General features: G+C 37.4%; 1 protein-coding gene across 1 annotated transcript in view; it reads left to right on the forward strand.

The window, feature by feature from the left end:
* Window positions 1-13,663, forward strand: part of PLEKHM3 (pleckstrin homology domain containing M3) — a 235,730-nt gene that overhangs the window by 66,096 nt on the left and 155,971 nt on the right. The gene's annotated exons all lie outside the window — the stretch shown is intronic.

Consider the following 13,663-nt stretch of genomic DNA (forward strand, 5'->3'; position numbering starts at 1 on the left):
TCTTGCATCCAACTTCTTTTCTTACTTTACACAGCTACCACCTTAGTTCAGGCCCTCATCACCTCTTGCCTAGATTATTGTCATGGCACTACATTTCATTCTTTTACTTCAAGTCACTCTCTCCTTCATTTTGCTTTCCACATTGCTGCTAAAGTGATTTTCCTTAAGTGCAGATCTGGCCATGTCATATCCCTGTTTAGTAAATCCAAACAGTGCCTTTTTACTTCTGGAATCAAATATAAACTACTCTATTTAGCTTTCAAATCCCTTCACAATCCAACCCCCTAACCTATCTTTCTAGACTTATTGTATATTACTCCCCTTTCCAGACTTTGTTGTTCAACCAAACTGACCACACTCCATTTTTCACACAGGTATTCTATTTCCTTTTGTCTCCTTGACTTTTCACTAACTATCCCCTACACCTAGAATGTAACCTCTCCTTTCCTCTGCCTTACTGAATCCCTTCCTTTTGAATATAGTCTAAGCACCACCTTCTACATACCTTTACTGATCTCAACTGCTAATGCCCTCTCAAAATGACTTGATATTCACCTATTTTGTATCTGTTTTTACATTTATTCTGTATATAGCTATATCATTGTTGTCTCCCCTGTTAGAATGTAAGCTGTTTCTAGATAGGGATTTTTCCATTCATTGTTTTTATATCCAATGCCTAGCACATTGTCTGGTATATGGTAGGCTTTAACAAGTACTTGATTGATTGGTTGAGTAACAGGCATTCTTAATAATAGAAGAAAATAGAGTTATAGAACTCAACTGACAGAACTAAAGGTAAGAAACCAGAACATGCAGTTTCACCAAGGCAAGGTCACCAGTTGTGTGGCAGAACTTGACTTGTAAGTAGGTAGTCTCTTAATGTCACCTCACTTATCTTGGATTTCTTTTACTCGTAACCATTTTATTCTTTTCTCACTCTGAATCTGCTTTCTCTTGTTAGAGAAATGAGAAGCAAAATAAGCATTGAATAGTTCTCTTTTTTGCCCTCAATTTTCATTCATCCTGAGAACTACTTCTTTTCTAATCTTTCTCTTGTCCACAGCTCTTCTTAGTGTTTATTACGAGCCTTAGCTCATTATATCCTTCTCTCTGTCCCATCTTTCTAGTCCTTTCTATAACATTTGACACTATTGACCAGTCATTTTCTATCTCAGGTTACTTTCTTTGTCCTAAGTTTTTACAACACTGCTCCCTCAGTTCTCTTTCTACCTATCTGATTGTTCTGCATTATCCTTTGCTGGATGACTCACAGTCCAGATATCAAAACCCAGTCTCTCTTCTGAGCTCTAGTACCCCATCACCAACTGCCCATTGGACTTTTTGAACAATATCCCATAGGCATTGCAACCTTATTGTGCCCAGAATCAGCATCTTTTCCCCAAAACCCACCCCACTTCCAAACTTTCTAATTCTATTGAGGGTAGCACCATTCTTCTCTTATGAACCTTGGTTTACAACCTCAGGATCATCATCCTTGACTGCTCATTTTCCCTAATACTGTATATATAATTGAGTTGCCAAGTCTTACCAGTTCTACCTCCACAGTATCTTACCTCTGTCCCCTTTTTCTCCATTCCCATGGCCATGACCTTAGATCAAGCCACATCACCCCTCACCTGGATTGTGCAATAGCCTCCTAATTGTCTTCGTTCAATCTGTCCTCCATATAGCTGCTAAAAACTATTCCTAAAGCTCTCAGGTCTTAGCCATGTCACTCTTCTGTTCAGTAAATTCAGTAACTCCCTGTTATTTTTAAGATCAAATACAAACTTTTTGGCTGGGAGAGGGGCAGATTTAAAGACTTTCATAATGGGTCCAACCTCCTTTACAGGTTTATTTTACATTATTCCCCTTCAAACATTCTTCTTGCCAGCATAACTGGCTTTCTTGCTGTGCTTCACACAACATTCGAAGAACCATAGAATTTTAGAGTTGGAAAGTCCTCATTAGACATCTAATCCAACTTATATCTGAAAAAAAATCTCAAATACAACTTGTCTGACAAGTAGTCTTCCAGTTTCTGTTAGAAGACTTTTCAGATGACAAGAACCTACTTCTGTTCAGGCAGCCCCTTCCACTTCTGGCCAGCTCCCATGAGAGGCAGTGTAAGAAAGTGAACAGAATACTGGACTGGTTGATCTCATGATCCAGTAACCTGGGTTTGCATTCCAGCTCTACTTATGACTTTGGGCAAGTCACTGGACCTCTTCAAACCTCAGTTGTTCATCATAAAATTAAAGGTTTGGGCCAGGTGACTTCTAAGGTTCCTTCCACCTCTGCCTATATAAGCCTATGGTGTGTTTCTGTGCCTTTGCACAAGCTGTCCCTCATGTTTTTAGCAAAAAATGTTATAGAGTTCCAGCAGAGAACTGGGTAATGGAAGTGTCACGTCTCCTTTCGCTATATTAAACCTCTGTTCATTTTGTAATCTGTTGCTGAGTTCCCCTTCTATTTCTTCCTTCTAAGCATTGGTCTTTAGGATATACTCAAGACTTTTGTTTATACCTCAATTGGTCCCTGATGCTCTCCACTGTGCTTTATTTATGTTCCTGGATTTCCTCACAGAAGCACACCATCGTAATAGTCAATGCTATTCTGCCTTCCCTTTAAATCTTTTCTCAGCCATATTCTAGTCAAGCATTCCCATCCCACCAAGTCTCAATGATATTTGCTTCTTGCACGCATTAGGAGCTCTGGTTCACCTTATTCCCCTAATTTGTGCATTTTTGTGTAGACATCCAAAGCCATAGATTTTACTGCTGCCTTCCACCCTCTCCCCCACCCCCCCACAGTGTCTCCTGTAAATTACTGGTTCTTTCTACTGGTATTTTTCTTCCTCTGTGGTACCTGTTATTCTTTCTGGCATCTAGTTTGGCAACTATATCTAGACAGTTTTCTAGTTTCCCTTTCTTTTTCAGTTTAATTGCTTCTTGGCTAGAAATTGAAGGATGCTAGTGAATATGTATATTTACTGCTTTTGTTACATACATTTCATCCCTGGCCAAGAGCTTTTCATGATCCAAGAATACAAATTTTGTACTCACCCACCATCTCTAACAGCTGCTCACTTCCCAGATGTTTTTCCTTCTCTTCTGAAGCCCCTATCTTCAGTCAATAACAGTGTTAAAAAAAAATATCTCCCATGCTCCCAAGTCTTTTGATTTCTTGCCTAGAACTTCCAGATCTCTAGCAGTGTTTTCTAGGCTCATTCTGGCAATATTATTTGTCCTCATGTAAATCAACAAGAATGAGTAGTGCATGCCAGGTTTGATGAGTCTCAGGAGTGCCTCCCTTAGATTTCAAATAATGTACATTCTTAGGAAAGAATCCAGTATTTTGTGTTGTTCATATCAGGTTGACAAATAGCTGCTTTTAGATTTCACAAAAAGAAGTCATCTACCAACTGCTCTTATGTGATTGTTTTGACCATTACTAGATAATTTTTCCCTTAGTGACATCTATGGATCCACATCATCCTTCCTTGGAACACAAGAAACTGATTTTTTGCCCAGACGTTTACTTTTATTCTTTGTGGGAAGAGCAGTGATACAGCTGTACAGTAACTATTTTTCCCTTTCTTTTCTTTAGTACATTCTTCTACTTCACAACTTCCTGACCCTTGTTGGGATGTCCCTCTACTTCTTCATGTTCTTTTTTGTTTGTTCTTGCTTTGAAGTGCTTCTTGCCTGCTTTCAAAGAACTTGATTCTGTTCTCCTTCATCTAGAAAGCAGAGGTGTCTCTTTAGATCTTTCAGCTTTTCTTCTACTAGGGAGATCAGCCTCTACTTTGTCCATGCATAGCTGTTGTCATTGGCAAAAAGACAAACATAATTCACTTGATCTCTGCAAAACTCCACTTGAAGTCAATACCTGTTGACTCTAGAAACTAAAGCCATCTCTATCTTCCATCTTTTTGATGCCTCTCATAACAAACTTTTATATTAAATTGCTGTGATAGAGAGGGAGCTTGCCATGCCTTTTTTGCTGAGCTTAGAGTTCAGCTACTCCTAGTATTTGCAATTAAAGTTGTAGATTACCTAAAATGCAGCAGAAAGATGCATGTTGTATACTAACTGTTTATTGCCAACAATGACTTTCATGAAAGAAATGGTATAAAAGATGTCATCAAGTCTTTGATGACTAGTAAAAGGTGGTAAATCTTGCAATAAGAGCAACAAATGGTAGATGAGTGGCCCTAATGGTACAGTGGGTCTAAAACTTTGAAACTATGAAGTATTTTTTTTAAAAACCATAAAGACCTTTAGTGTGTTGGCCATATTCTTTTTTTAAAAAAAAAAACCTATTTCCATATTAGTCATGTAGTAAAAGAAGAAATAGAACAAAAGGAAAAAAACTACCCAAAAAAAGTGAAAATAGTATGCTTCAATCTGCATCAGATTCCATCAGCTCTTTCTCTGGATGTGGATAGCATTTTCCATTGTGAGTTATTGCTGGATCATTGTATTGCTGAGAAGAGCTAAATTAATCATATTTTATCATCATGTTCTCCTGGTTCTGCTCATTTCACTTTTGTAGCAGTTTATATGAGTCTTTCCAGGTTTTTCTGAAGTCAACCAGTTCAGTTTTTCTTACAGCACAATAGTATTGCATTACATTCATATACTATAACTTGTTTAGTTATTTCCCAGTTGATGGACATCACCTCAATTTCCAGTTCCTTTCACCATATATTCTTTAGAATAGTTATGGAAGATATGAACAGAAATTGCATAAGATAAGAAAGCAATGGATCACAATCTACACTAGTAGAAGGAATGTCCAAGTTGGTATTTAACTACCAGGTATGTTGTTGGTCACTTGCCTAATCTTGTTCAATAATAAGGACAAGGCACTGGCAATACCATACTCTCACTCTGCTGTTATGCACTACACCTAAACAGCAAAGGGCACTTAAGGAAAACATTAGTTCTCTATAAGTAACAATCAATCAGGATTTATCTAGCACTTACTCTGTGTCAAGTATTGATTATACTAGGTGTTGGAGATAAAATACAAAAGCACGTTCTCAGAGAGCATGATACTGACCTGTGGCTCTGCAGATATTTTCTAAATGAATTTATCTAATTAGTTTCCTGGCTTAGCCCCCACCTACAGGAGAATTCACTATTCCTTTTGTCCAGTGTTTCCAATCATGCTAGCATAGTATAATAGAATCAGTCACCCATATATGCTAACCACCCACACTGGCCTACTTGTTATCTTTATATATTACACATTATCTTCTCTCTTCCTGTCTTTGTACAGCTTGCCCTCCATTCCCGCAAAGCTCTCCTTCCTCACTTCCATCGCATAGAATACTTGACTTCTTTCAAGACTTAGCCTATAAACTACTTTTCCCTGGTTGCTAGAGCTTTCCTGTTTAAGATTACCTTCCACTTACTCTCTATGAATTTTGTATTTATTTCCATGTTGTTTCTCCCATTAGAATATAAATTTCTTTTTCTACTTATTTATTTATTTATTTATTTGCTTTTTGGAGGGCAGTTGGGATTAAGTGACTTGCCCAAGATCACACGGCTAGGTTTTTTGGTGTGTGTGTGTTAAGTGTCTGAGGCTGGATTTGAACTCAGGGCCAGTGCTCTATTCACTGCTCCACAGAATATAAATTTCTTGAGGACAGAGACTGTTTTTGTCTTTCTTTGTGTCTCTGCTGCTTAGCAGAATGTCTGGCACATAGTAAGTACTTAAATGTTTGTTGATTGATTGATTGGTGAGTTCTTTCCTCATGCCATAGAAGCAAATAAAATAACTACATTAAAACAAGGAATTTCAGAAATATAGTTCAAGTTCTTAGGTTCATATTTCTCCATCAGCCTTCCAGTTCAGGACTTAGCAAGAATTCTCAATACTGTTCCATTAATGACCTCCTGGAAAGTCAAGATCAATAGAGAGAACAAAGTATCTGTGACACTGATTCATCACTTTTCCTCACATAGTACTCTGATTGGTTGAAACCATCAGTCTTGTCCTACAACTTCTTCCCAGAATAACTGACTCAACAGTGGATTTGTTTATCACTGCTGAAGTGGTAAAATGGACTCAGTAGCATACCTATACATGGAGAGAGATTCTTGGGCTCAAGAGTAGACCCAGTCATGGGGAATAATTCCTCTCTCAACTGCCTTTCCTCTCTTATCCTTTAACCTTCCCCTCACATACTTTTTGTGCTAGTAATAGATTAACACAAAAACTAAGAGACATGAGTATGTGGAAGGTAATCTTAAACAGGAAAGCTCTAGCAACCAGGGAAAAGTAGTTTGTAGACTGAGTGTGCTTCTGATTTTTTCTTAGTTAACTTTCCTTAGCCATCCTATCCAAATAGTTTGTATACAAAATAAGAAGAGTTTTCACTAAACTTTATTCTGAGAGGTAAAAAGTTATATAATATTGTATTTACAGCTAAGGGTTATTAGTCTTAAATAGCTTGGAAATTTTAAAAAGAAAAATGGTTTTACTTTTAAATTATGATATACTGTTGTAGATTCAGCCATTTCTCAGAGGAGCAAGTAGAATTTTTAGAAGAGTGCTCATATTGACTTGCTTGCCTTAACAAAAACAAAGATTTATTGTCTTTCAAGATAAGTATTGACTAAATATTGACTTAGGGTTGTCAATTCATTGTTTGCCTAGGAGACCAGAAACTCCTGAAATTTAACTTTAGTTGATGCCTATTTATCATTTATTAATTTATTGTAATCTTAAGGCACTAATCCATAAGATTAAACTAGTGTAAAACATAACTGAGTTTATCAAGAGGCAAAGAAAACATTCTTCTGTTTATATTTTAAGTAATACTTGTATCATAAGTAATTTTGCCCAATTTTTATTTATCTTAAATATAGAACTTGTGCTTAGTTGTATGATATAGACCATTGGAAAACTCATTATTTAGAATAATGCATAGACATTTAGTACTATAGTGAATAACCTAAATATTCAAAATGTTTCTTAAACTTCAAAGTCTACCAATGGAAGATCATGTTTTTTTTTTAAGGCTTTTTATCTTCTTCCTTTAAGTCAATACTTTGTACTTACTATTAACTACTTTGATATAACACTATTCCCATAGCCTTTCTTCTTTTTTTTCCTCCCCACCTCCTGTTTATCATCCTGTTCCCTAGTTTGGGGGCTTTATATAAATTAATGATTTAATTTAGCTATTTTTTCCCTCTTTATTCCTTCTTTTTATCCCTCTCAGTTTAGTTCATAATCCCATCTTCACTCTTTCCAACTTCTTTTGTTAATTTTCACCTGTACCTTTTTCTAAGAAGAACTTCTTTGCTTTTTCTTCATAAATTTTCTTTACTTATTCCTTCTTTAATCATCTTGTGTTAAGCCTTCTGAAGTAGTGAGTTTGAGTTCCCTCTTCTAACCAGTTTCTGTATTACTCCTTTTGTATATCTTTCCCCGCCATTGCCTCTTTTCTGTTGTGCTTTTTCTTAGAAGTGTAAATTTGTGAGGGAAGTAATCAATAAATAGTTAAGGGCTAGTTACTATAATTCCTGTTCTTGTGAACTAATTTTTTTTTAAATTGTGCTTTATTTATTTTAAGATTTATTTAAAATTTTTTATTTTCCAGTTCTCTTCCTTATAGCCTCCCCCACCCATTGAAAAGGCAAGAAATATTATATCAGTTATACATGTGAAACCATGCAAAACTCATCTCCATATTAGTCATGTTGCCACATGCCTCCCCCTAACCCCCCAGGAAAAAAAAAAAAACAGAAGAAAAATAAAATGGAAAAAAAGTATGTTTCAGGCATCATTCAGAGTTCATTAGTTCTCTCTCTGGATGTAGATAGCATTTTTCTTTATGAGTCCTTTGGAATTGACTTCTTTCATTGCATTGATTAGAGTAACCAAGTCTTTCATGGGATTGATCATTATTACATTACTATTATTGTATACAATGTTTTCTTGGTTCTGCTCACTTCACTTTTCTTCAGTTTGTGTAAATCTTCCCAAGTTTTTCTGAATCCATCTCTACCATCATTTCATATAGCACAATAGCATTCTGCCACAGTCATATTACCACAACTTGTTTAGCCATTCCCCAATTGATGGGCATCTCTTTAATTTCCAATTCTTTGCCACCATAAAAAAGAGCTACTACTAAATATTTTTGTACATAAGTCATTTTCTTTTTTTGGGGGGGGGAATAGACCTAGTAGTAATATTACTGGGTCAAAGAGTATTACCCAGTTTTATAGCCTTTTGAGCATAGTTCCAAATTGTTCTCTAGAATGGTTGGACCAAGGAACTAACATCCTAATGGGGGGAACAAGAATATATATATAAACAGAATATACAAATGATAAATACAAATAAATAAAAAAGTAATTAAATAAATGACTATTTGAAAGGGAGGGCCCTAGCATTTGAGAACACCATGAAAATCTTCATGCAGAAGGTGGTGTTTGAGCTGCATCTTGAAGAAACAGAAGGATTCTATAAGAAAGGTTAGGAGGGAGTCATTCCAGATGTGGGGGTCAGTCAGCACAAAGGCATGGAAATGGGAGATGGAGTGTCATGGTTGAGGAAGAGAGAGAACATTAGTTTGACTAGATTGCAGAGTGTGGGAAAAGGAGTACTGTACAGTGAAGCTAGAAAGGTAATTTGGGGCCAGGTTGTAAAGGTTTTATTTTAAAACCAAACAGAAGTTTTTATTTTATTCTAGAAGCAATTAGAAGCCACTGGAGTTTATTGAGTAAAAGTAATAACAGGATAGAAGCAGTGTCTTCTGATATAAAAATCACTCTATGTCTTAAATCAAGCAATTCAGTTCTCCCCCTCTTTTTCCTTTAATTGTTTTCTTTTCCATTGGCCATCCCATCTCATCTCTGTGTCAGTCCTCCTCTCCTACTTCTGCATGCCAACTGCCCCTGGGAACTCACTTATCTCTTCTCTTGGATCAGGATGTTTTCTGTTGAGGCACAAAACTCTCCTGGAGGTGGTCTCATGATGCACCAATTCCCCCCAAATTAAACCTATAATGAGGTCCCCATGTCTTCTCACAACCTTTTGTGTCTTGTCCACTGGAAATGTTCCTCCCCTACATTAGGTTGAGACCTCTTTTATTCCTTCAGTCTCATTCTCTCCTTTCTGTTGCCTCTTCTTCTATAGCTCCTGTTCTTACCACGAGAAACAATAAGTACCACTGTCTCTTCACTCCTTACCCATTGTTTTGATAAGGGTACATCACTTATTCTTCTCTAATGTCCAATTCCACTCTCCCCATTTATCAACCCATTGACCCACTTTGTAGTTTTACCCTACAAAATACTTTCATTTGTATGTAAATGGGGGAGGGCTTATAGTGTTTAGTTCAGGGTGGGGAACCTGCAGCCTTGAGGTCACATGTAGCCCTCCCGGTCCTCAAGTGTGGCCCTTTGACTGAATCCAAAAAGTTTCTTGTTTGGTTTGGGGGTTTTGTTGTTGTTGTTCTATGAACTTTAGATGTTGAAATTCTTTGAAGTTTTGGCTTTAAAAGCCAAGCAGAGGATTTTATAGTTGATCCTGGAAGTGATAGGAGCCACTGAAGTTCATTGAATAGGGGTTTAACATAGATCAGTGCTTTCACAGCTGAGAAGATGACCTAGACTGGGAGAGACTTGTGACAAGGAGACCAAACAGTAGGCTGTTGTGAGAGACCAGACATCAAGTAATGAGGGCCTGAACCAGAGGGCTGGCAGTGTCTGAAGAAAGAAGGGGAAACTACAAAGGGAAAGGAGATAGGATTTGGTGACAGATTGGATATAGTAGATGAGAGATGAAGAATATTCAAGGATGACACCTAAATTGTGAGCCTGAGACCCTCAGCAGTAATAGGGAAATATTGAAGAGGGTAGAGATAATGGGCAAAAGATAATGAGTTCAGATTTAGACATGTTGAGTTAAATATGTCTTTGGGGCACCCAAGAACAGCCAGGTGGTGCAGTGGATAGAGTGCTGGGCTTCCCTAATGCAAATTTGGCCTCAGACACTAGCTATGTGACCCTGGGCAAGTCACTAACTCTGTTTGCCTCAGTTCCTCATCTGTAAAATAAGCTGGAGAGGGAAATGACAAACCACTACAATATCTTTGCCAAGAAAACCCCGCCAAGAGTCAGACACAACGAATGACAACAAAATGGAGCACCCAGCTCACTGTCTAGTAGGCAGATGGAAATGCAAGACTAGAAATATTGTGTACTTTTTAATTATTTGCTGATCTTTCCTTGTTTTCTTTTGCCTTAAAGAGTTCTTTCATTCTCCCTCTTTAAAAAAAAATCTAAATGTGGAGTAACTTATTTCATTACTTATTTTTTTTTAGTAATTGTATTTATTTATATTTCTCACGTTTCTCCTGTTTGGGTGTTTTTGCAAATATTCTGCTTGAATGTTTTTCCCCTCCATGAATGCTTCAAATGCCTCCTCTTAAAAACACACATTGTTTTTCTTTAATGATTAGACTCAGGTTTTCAGATTCTGCCCATTTGGGTTGCTATCTGAACTTCTTTGATTCCATTCCATTTTTTTTTATTTCTAGAGAGTAAAGAATGATATTGGTTATTCAAATTTACTTTTTCTCTCCATTTGATGGTTTTTCTCCTGGACACTTCCATTAGAGTTATTCATTTTAACCTCTGTATACCTTGGAGTTTGAAGCATAAGGTGTTTGCTCGTTATTGTTGTTGCTTCTCCTGCAAGGAAATTTGTGGATTCTTTTAGTGCTTTGTTTTCTATATTCAGAAATACCAGACAATTTTTCTTTCTTTCTTTTTTTTTGGGGGGGGAAGCAAGGCAATTGGTGTTAAGTGACTTTCCCAAGGTCACACAGCCAGTAAGTGTATCAGGTGTCTGAGGCTGGATTTGAACTAAGGTCCTCCTGACTCCAGGGCCAGTGCTCTATTTACTGTGCCACCTAGCTGCCCCACAGGGCATTTGGGGTTAAGTGACTTGCACAATTTTTCTTTCATTATTTCCTCCATTGTATGTTGAGATTTTTGATTTGTCATGTTCTTCTGAGAGATATATGATACATAAATTGTCTTTGTGCATTCTATTCTATCTTCAATGCCAATGCCTTTGGCGCATATAAATGTGTTCCTTTAATATTATTGCCTTTTGCATTTGCCAGATTTTCCTCAATTTCATTATTTTTGTATTCCAGATTTATTTCTTTAGAGAAACTCTCTGCTGTGGATTCAGTTTTTTTAATATGCTAATTGAGGTTTTCATTATTATTATTTCTGCTTAGAGACCTACAAATCCTGATATAGACTCATTCCCAACTTCTTCTCTTATGGATCTTATTTCTTTTTAAAATGATTCTGTAATTTCTTGTTCTATGTTGTCTTAGGATTCCACAGGATTCATCAAGCATTGGTTTTCACTTTCCTATGTCTCAGTTAGTCTGAGGCAACACCCATTCAGTGATTAAAGGCCAGGTAAGAACTGAAGCAAGAGATGGCCTAGTTTGACTTCCCAAAAGAATCAGTCTGGCATGGGAAACCCTCAGAGCTCCAGAGGTCACATTTAAACTAGGATTTAAAAGCTAGCTGAATTGAGGGCAAGGGGCATTATGGCATCATAACAAATACTTTTCTTTTTAAGTTCTATGTTAAATATTTAATAAGGAAACAGTTGTACTTGGCTAAGGTAGAAATAGCTTTTGCCTCCATATGGAAATATGTCTGTTCAGCAGGACCACACCCTCCAAAGTGTTTATTCTTGTGGTCTTGGGACATCCACCAAGTTTGAAGAGTTCATACTCCACATGGGTGGTCCTTTTTATGCACTTAGGTGACTAGGAAGCCATGTGTCAGTATAGCCAGAGGTTACTAGGAAACTGCATCAGGGGAAGCACGAGGGCCAATTAGATCCCCAGGAACAGCTTTGTCACTTTTTGGTAAAACTAGACTAATTCATGTTGCGGAGTGATGATGGGGGAGGGGTGAGACAGCATACTGATAGATAGATAGATATATATCCTGTCACAGTGATTATAAAATGATTTATAAAAATGAAATTCCTAGCAAAAATCACTTTGATGAATCCTAGTACTTTGCATGTAGCAAAGGATTTAAAGTGAAAGGTTAAGAAATAATGCATTGTATTCTGGTTGTGACTGGAACATAGAGTTTATAAAGAGGAATGCTTTGGGGTGGCTAGGTAGCACAGTGAATAGAGCACCAGCCCTGGAGTCAGGAGGACCTGAGTTCAAATCCGGCCTCAGACACTTAACACTTTATAGCCGTGTGACCTTGGTCAAGTCACTTAACCCCAATTGCCCTGCCTTCCCCCCTCCAAAAAGAAAAAAAAAAGAGGAATTCTTTAAGACCAAGGTAAAGAGGCTTGAATACCTGGCCAAGAAGTTTAAACTTTACCTGATAGACAATTCAGAACCAATGAATGATTTTTGAATAAAAAAGTGATATTACCAGATTTATACATATGAAAGATTAGTCATACAACAGCATGAAAAATGGATTGGAGTGAGGAGATATGAAAGTTAAGAAGATCTGTGACAGGTTAGTAAATAATCTTGGAAGATGATGATGAGATTTGTACTAGGTCAGTAGCAATCAGAAAAGAAGTTGGGATGGATATGAGAGAGATTGTGAGGGTAGAATTGGGAGAACATTGTAAGTGATTAGATGTGAGTATTGAGGAAAAAGTCAAAGATAATATCAAAACTTCAAACATGGAAGACCAGCTTGATGAAGTAGGAGAGGAAGCAGTCTAACTGAAACTGTGAAGTCAGAAAAAGAAATAGATTTTCTTAAGAAATTTAATAATCCTATAACTAAAGCTTCAGACATTGACTTTCTTACCTCCACATTTGTCCCTGCACAGGACAGATACATCTGATACCACATTGCTTGCCAATGGGACATTGTCAAGGAATAGGATGGCTTCAGTCCTAGTAATCGACTCTGTATGAAGAGAATCTTCTGGCTCTGTGTCATTCACAGTCATTTTGGGAATGAAGGAAAAAAAAATTAGAATCAAATATGAATTCAGTCAAATACCTGGAGAAGTAATCTCATAGATTACTTATAGATGAAGATACCCAACCCAGTCTTTCTTCTATATAATAATAGGACCCTAGAGGGTGGGAGCCCAGTCAAATGATACTACCCGTACATACTCATTGTATGCCTGGCAAATCCCTCCTTCCTCCTTTTCCATTGTGGCACATGATTCATCACTAGCTGTCCAAACCAAAACCTCTTCCCCTGCTACCACACCCTACTCTCATCTGCATCTCCCCTCGGTCCTGTTCCTCTTGAGTCTGTTCTGTCCTGTCTCTCCTTTCGATTGTGTCGTCTCTAACTTCTGTCACTTCACAGACACAAGATCTTACGCCTCTCCCTTTTCCATTCCTTCCATCTTCTTTCACTCACAAAAATCTGAATCCCTGGGAAGGAAAACATTCCAGGCTTAAGGAATATATTGGGGGGAGGAGGAAAGAAGATCCTGTGCAAAGTCACAGAGGTGGTAGATTGAATATTTGTGTGTGAAGAACCGTAAGGAGTTCCTTAACTTCCCCAGGCCTCAGGTTCCTTATCTGTGACATGAGATAGTTGGATTAGATGGTCTCTAAGGACCCTTCTAGTTCTAAATCTATAATTGAACA

This window comes from Petaurus breviceps, unplaced genomic scaffold (genome assembly GCF_028583685.1).
Source record: "Petaurus breviceps papuanus isolate PSGF00001 unplaced genomic scaffold, PetGlider_PUasm1.0 90903, whole genome shotgun sequence".
Classification (NCBI taxonomy): Eukaryota; Metazoa; Chordata; class Mammalia; order Diprotodontia; family Petauridae; genus Petaurus; species Petaurus breviceps.